Source organism: Conger conger, chromosome 1 (assembly GCF_963514075.1).
Source record: "Conger conger chromosome 1, fConCon1.1, whole genome shotgun sequence".
In the NCBI taxonomy this organism is placed as follows: domain Eukaryota; kingdom Metazoa; phylum Chordata; class Actinopteri; order Anguilliformes; family Congridae; genus Conger; species Conger conger.
In genome coordinates, this window is record NC_083760.1 from 59442425 (window position 1) to 59449193 (window position 6769).

Below are 6769 nucleotides of genomic sequence, written 5' to 3' on the forward strand. Positions count from 1 at the left end.
TTACAATGTATGCAACACATTTATGATGCATTTTGTTTAACTTCTTTTTGGCTCCAACAATTAACAACTTGCATTTCTCACATATAAGTGCTTACCCAGAGACAATACTTTGTAGAAAGGACTTTGGCAGCTATTAGTCTTCTTACGGTATGTCTATGAATTTTCTACATTGGGATTTGTGCACATTTGTCTGTGAAGTTTTGTTCCAACCTTGTCAAATTAGATTGAGAGCATCAACAGCAATTTTCAATGAGATTTAAGTATTTAAGGCTTTGGCTGGGCCATTCTTATTTTTTTAAACAGTAATTTATAGTTTATGCCATGTACTTTTGGACACTGTGAACACCATCAACAATAACAAAGTTCCATGAGCAGTTATTTGGACTTCAATACATTGTGATCAGTCTCATATGCTGTTTCAGTTTTATTTATTCTGCAATAATACAGCTTCACACAGGTTGAACATAGGTGGACCATGTTAATGTATTTACTCTAATCTCAAGAAAATTGTATATTATTTTAAATTGTATTGTATAATTAAATGTAAATGTAATGGCCACATTATGGTTGGTTTTATAAAGGAGGTGATTATCAAATGTAATTTTCCTATTTTTCAATCATTGAAAAATCTAATTTTCTAATTTTGACATTTATATCAGTAGAAAATCCCATTGAATTATGTTTATTTGACTTTTCCACAAAGCAAAATGAGAAATAATCTTTGTGGGGTGAAAATACTGGGAAGGCACTGTATGGACTACTATAATAATACTTAGTGTGTAGTGCCATTACTTGCTTGCTCTCCATATTACAATCTGTTTTCTCTTTCTGTCTCTGTCCTCTTTCAGCCCTATTGCCTGTCCCTGCCTGTGTGGTTAGGAGTGAAGAAATGGGGTGTTTTAAAGAGGGCGGGTCTGTTTAATTCACAGCTTGGTTGTTATTTCCTCTTATTGAAGCCTCAACATTAAGTTCCACTGAGTCACTTTCCCACAAGCAATGCTATCTGTTGTATGATACTGTCCTTGATAGATGGCTATCTGCAGCAAGCAAGCTGCTTCTAACAGGCCAGTTCACACACAGTCCTTTGGGCAATGGACACACAATGCACACCTGCAATCCCTTCTTCTTCTTATCCTTATTTACATTTACATTTACATTTACATTTTAGTCATTTGGCAGACGCTTTTAATCCAAAGCGATTTACAAGTGCATAGGTTCTTCCACAGAAGAATTATAATGTATAATAATGTATTAATAATGTAATAATGTATTATTATTATTATTATTATTATTATTATTGTTATTATTATTATTATGACGACCATCAGGCTATTGGATACACCACAAGGTTCTGTTGTCAATTTACTGATGCTGATTGAAGCGTGCAAACATGCAGACATCTTGATGACTTGGTCACCATGTATTTTTGCTTTTTTTAACAGATTGAACAGATTTGAGTTGGTGTCAGTGTCATTTCTGATATTTCAGGAAGAAACATTGTTGAATTTCTGTCCTTTGTCTGCACCCTCAATACAATCATCACCCTCAATACAATCATCTGTGTAAACTACAGGTCAACGAGGCATCCCTGTTTGCATCTTGCATATTGCGGTGTGCATCATTCCATTTGCCAACAGATCATCAGAGGTACGTGAGTCTTGAGTAATGATCTATTAATCCTGGGCACGCTGACCCAACCGGATGAAGTCCATTACCATCAGTGCAGTGATTAGTATCAATTTCAGGTATAGCCCTCTCCTCTGGTCTGAGAGGAAAATAGAAACTGAGGGGAATGCTAATTGCCCATTTATTTCAATTAAAGTCACTGAAGGTGATGAATTGCTGGCGGCTAAATGAGAACTCTGTGGTGGCAGGGTCTTTCGTCCCTGGAGGATGATAGCTGCCACGTGATCTGACATTTTGCTCCAATCTTGGAGAAAAATATGGAAGAGGGCGTCTGAACAAGCACACTGTCTGGATTTTGTTGTTTCTTATTTTTAGCCACAATCTACGCCCACATTTCCAGGAGCCGCTTCATACCTCCATGGGTATGAATTGGCACATTTTAGATAAAACTCAAACATTCAAAACAGGTGTAAGGTGAGTGAATGGTATCACCATGTAGCACAAAGTCATGCAGATCTACACTCAGTGAGCATTTTATTAGGTAGACCTGTACACCAGTTTGGTAATGCAAATATTTAATCTGCCAAATAATGTGGCAGTAGTTAAATGCATAAAAGCATGCAGACATGGCCAAGAGGTTCAGCTGTTTTTCAGACCAAATGTCAGAATGGGGAAGAAATGTGACTTTAAATGTGAATGATTGTTGGTGCCAGGGTGGTTTGAATATCTCATCAGACTCAACTGCTCATCGCCTGGGATTTTCACACACAACAGTCTCTAGAGCTTGCAGAGAATGGTGTGAAAAACAAAAAACATCCAGTGAGCAGCAGTTCTGTGGGCAGAAATGCCTTGTTAATGAGAGAGGTCAGAAGAGAAGGGCCAGACTGGTCAAAGCTGATAGGAAGGTGACAACAATAATGCAAATGCCCACATTACAACAGTGGTATGCCTAAGAGCATCTCTGAAGACACAATGCATCAAACCTTTAAGTGGATAGGCTACAGCAGCAGAAGACAAATAAGTCAAAAATATATATCTAATAAATACAGTACTGTGCAAAAGTCTTAGGCACCTGTATAACATTCTGCACAGATAAGATTCTTTCAAAAATAATACAGTGAAAGGTCCTAAATAAACGTACTATACATTTTACATTACATTTTAGTAATTTGGCAGAATAGTTAAAAACTGAATATTTTTTGTGCCCACCCTTCAGCATTAAAAGTGCGTCACTTATCTTTGGTTGGCTCCTTGCTTTTGATCTCAGACAGCCTTGATCAAGTTTTTATGTAGAAAGTAGTCAATTGCTTCCAGTAATATATTACTTTTAAAAAAATTAAATACAAAAATGTCTCTGTAAAATTAAATCTTTTGGAAAATGAATATTTTGAAATCTCAAATGTGTTCTTTTATACTTTTATATTATATATATATATATATATATATATATATATATATATATATATATATATATATATATATAAAGTCTAGGGTGCCTAAGACTTTTGCACAGAACTGTACCTAATTAAGTGCTCACTGAGTGTATGTCAGACTAAACAGGGCAAGGCTTGAACAGGTCATAATCTCTTTAATCAACCATTATGCAGCTAAAACAGGAAGTTATGAGATTACACAATCATGGGTGCTGTTACTGAGGTAATTCAATGTCCTCAAATTCAGTTATATTTTTAATAGTGGACACTCATCATGAGACAACACTACCCTAAGTGAACCCAAAGTAAAGAGCAGTTTACAATCTGGCACATACTAAACATGAGAATAAGAATAAAATAGAGCCTTGTTTCAATGTTTGGACCACTTCAAAACAAGACACAAACAAAAACATTTTAAATAAAGAAACACAACAAATACAAACATTTCCTTTCCATGAAGTCTGCTACACAGATAGGACTCAAAACTCTTAATTTATCCCAGTAGAATGGCCCTGCCAGCTGTTCTGTCCAGCCAATGGAAAGTCCATCAGGCATCATCATCAAGAGAGATGAAGCGCTTCAAAATTATTTTCTCACGGAGGGTGGAGAGACCAGGATGCATGACGCATCCCTCGAAGGTCTTCCTGCAGGCCGGAGATGCTTCTCCTCTGGGTCCAGAAGGATAAAATACGCCTTACAGACATGGAGCAATACACTGGAGTGAGTTATGTCTGGAATTTTAAAACCATCACAGTGTTCTCACCAACCTTGGTCTCTGCACCATATGGTGCCGACTATAGGCCTGTTATGCTAGTGCTAGCCAAAAAGGTTAAAATTGGACACCCAAGTATTCAATAGCAAAGCATGAATAAACCTGGTTTGAACAAAACTAGACGTATTAATCTGCAAAAAAGGAAAGAGCATGCAAACTGATTCTCTATTTTACCAGTTTAGAAACAACTCGCTGTGGTTTTCAGGAGGTAAACCTTCATCGAGACACCTATTGGCAAACAGTCTCCCTCTTGTGCAAACATATTTTCCAAATCATAAGCAGCTTCTCTCTTTTCTCACAGCTAAAAAAGTGGCGAGATGTTACAAGCCGCAGCTGTCTATTCCCACCTCTATGCTACATCTTGTCACGTGACCAATGTCCTTAGCTCTGAGGCAGTGGAGCTACAGAACACGGCTTTGCTGGAACAGAGCTGTGTTTCATTTGCTAGCTCTGGGAATCAGCCCAGCACACAGCACACACCGATCTGTAGGCTTCAGGTATCTGGCACATAACTGCTGTAGATGCTGCATAGTGTCTTGTGGGTTATGTGTAAGAATCAAGTGGTGTGCAGAACCCAACAGCCCAGTTTTCTGTGAGTTGACAGCATGTGGGTCTGATGTGAAGGCAGAGGCAAAGTAAAGAGTTCATGATCTTTGCTGCCTAATTCTTCCTTCAAGACAGTGAGACATGTTACATTCAAAAAGGAAAAGAGAAAATGGGAAGAAAGGTGTGTTCAGGCCTGAATGCTATTAGAGACCGCTACACACCTCTATACACCCCTACTGCCACTTTTTTATCCCCTCTCCACACATACACACACACTGAACAGAGCTGGGTCCAGCCCTCCAATCCCACTTATCGGTCATGGAGCCAGTTAGCAGGGATCAGCTGCCTACTTTAAATAGTTAAGGTCAAAGGCAAAGCCCCTTTCTCAGCGTGCCCAGAACGTGTTGGCTATTTCCTGCCACTTTCCTGTGACGTCAGCAGTCTTGGGCAGTGCAGGACTGCACGTTCTGTCTCGCTGCCCAGCGACAGCTCGCTGGGGCTTAGACTCTGGCTCCATCTCCTCACTTCCTTAGGAACCGGTCATTGGTGCTGTCAATCCCAAATCAGGCACAGATGTGGTCAGTCTAGAATCACACAGAGCTGTGACCTGAAAATGTTGGACTGCTTCAAGCTGAGGGCCTGTTTTAGGGTGAGCGTTTGGCTCATTTCAGGACAGGTGTTTGTCCAATTTCAGGGTGGGGGTTTGTACAGCAGGGTCTGCACTAGAGTGAGGGTCTTCTAGGTACATCATTTACTTAAGCACTTTACTAGCCTCTTTTCCACTTTAGATGCCATCTGCACAAGTCAGATCAATCCAAACACAAACCCCAATCTCTAAAGACTTTTTTATTACCCATTACCAGGGACGTTCTTCTCTCAGACTGCACCACTCGTCAGCTGGATTCTCACAGCTGACAAGTGGTAAACCCTGCATGGGCCTACCCACAGAAAGACTGGTTGAATGAAGAATACCAACGAATCAGGAGAGTTTTTCTTGCTTATAACTGCCTTTTTGACACTTGAACCTTGCCCCTCTCTTATGATTCATCTTTTGCTTTGGTAATAGGAGACGGTTGTTGCAAGTCCTCATCTGATGAATCAGATGCCATACTGCAGTTAAATACAGTTGCCACTCCCAAAAATGGACATTAGCCATGGCTTGCTTACTTGCTTCAGTGATTATTATTTTGCCTGCCGAAATTAGGCAACATATTTGCGTCTTCATGGCCCATTTGTTTTCTTCCAGACAGGAGGGGGTTGATGGTGCGGCTAGTCTAGTGTTTTTGCAATGCTTCATCTCAAGGGGTGAAGACTAAATACTGAATAATGTCCGTGTGGTGAGAACGTATTGAAAGGCATTTTGAGAATAGTTCTTGATTAAAGCAGCTCTTCCAGCCCTCATTTTCTTAGGCTCTCAGTTACGCAGCTCCAGCCCCCCCATCTCAAATACATTGGTTTGGAGAGACAGAATTGTTGAGAATAAGTAACACAGTTAATTGGGCAGAGAGGGAGACGGATATGCCCTAGATGTAGATCTGATGTATAGATGTTGCTCTGTCCCACTCTGTGATGCAACACCTATAAATACTCCTGTCTGACATCTCTTCCTGACCTCAAAGATAAAGCTTGACCCTATCCTATTCTGTGACGTCTGAGATTTGAGACTTGCTTCTGTCGGAAACCCGACGGATTCTCAGACTCTGCCGACTCCAGGAATTCCTTGCTCTCCCTCTGCAGCAGATCAAGGAATCTGGAGGCCATCACTTCAAGAATTTCCTTTGGACCAGGAGCACGGTTCAGGAAAAAAGTTTAAAAACGAGGAGGAGGAAGCTTCCCATTCCTCCTGGGTCCTCAAAGTTGGACGGTCACCATCAGGGTTGGTCGTGGCCATTTAAGCAGCAAAGATTATTTTAAAATCATGGACTGCCCTCAACCCACAAAACCTTGCTTCCACTTTGCTCTCACTTTTGAGAATTTTTCCCCAATCTTCCTGGCAGAACACCTCTAGCTCAGAAATATTCTTCGGCCTCCTTATATGTATGGTATGTTTGAGATATCACCACAGATTTTCAATAATATTCAAGTCTGGGGACTGTGGCAGCCATTCCAAAGCTACTCTTTTTTAAGCTCTTTTGCAGTAATGTGTGAGTTCTTCTGAGCTGTTTAGAGGAGCCCATGGTTGTTAACACCAGACACTGCAGTTGGATACTTTAGAAGTCATGAAGTTCAGCCCACTGACTCACTGAAGCCCTTTAGTAAATCACTTGGGTTTGGGCTTTAGTAATAATCTTTTTAAAAAGTAACAAAGACTAATCCAAAAGGATTCCCAAACTTTTGCACTGGGCCCTTTTCCTTTTTTATAATTTATAAACAGTAAAAACATTTGTAGAAA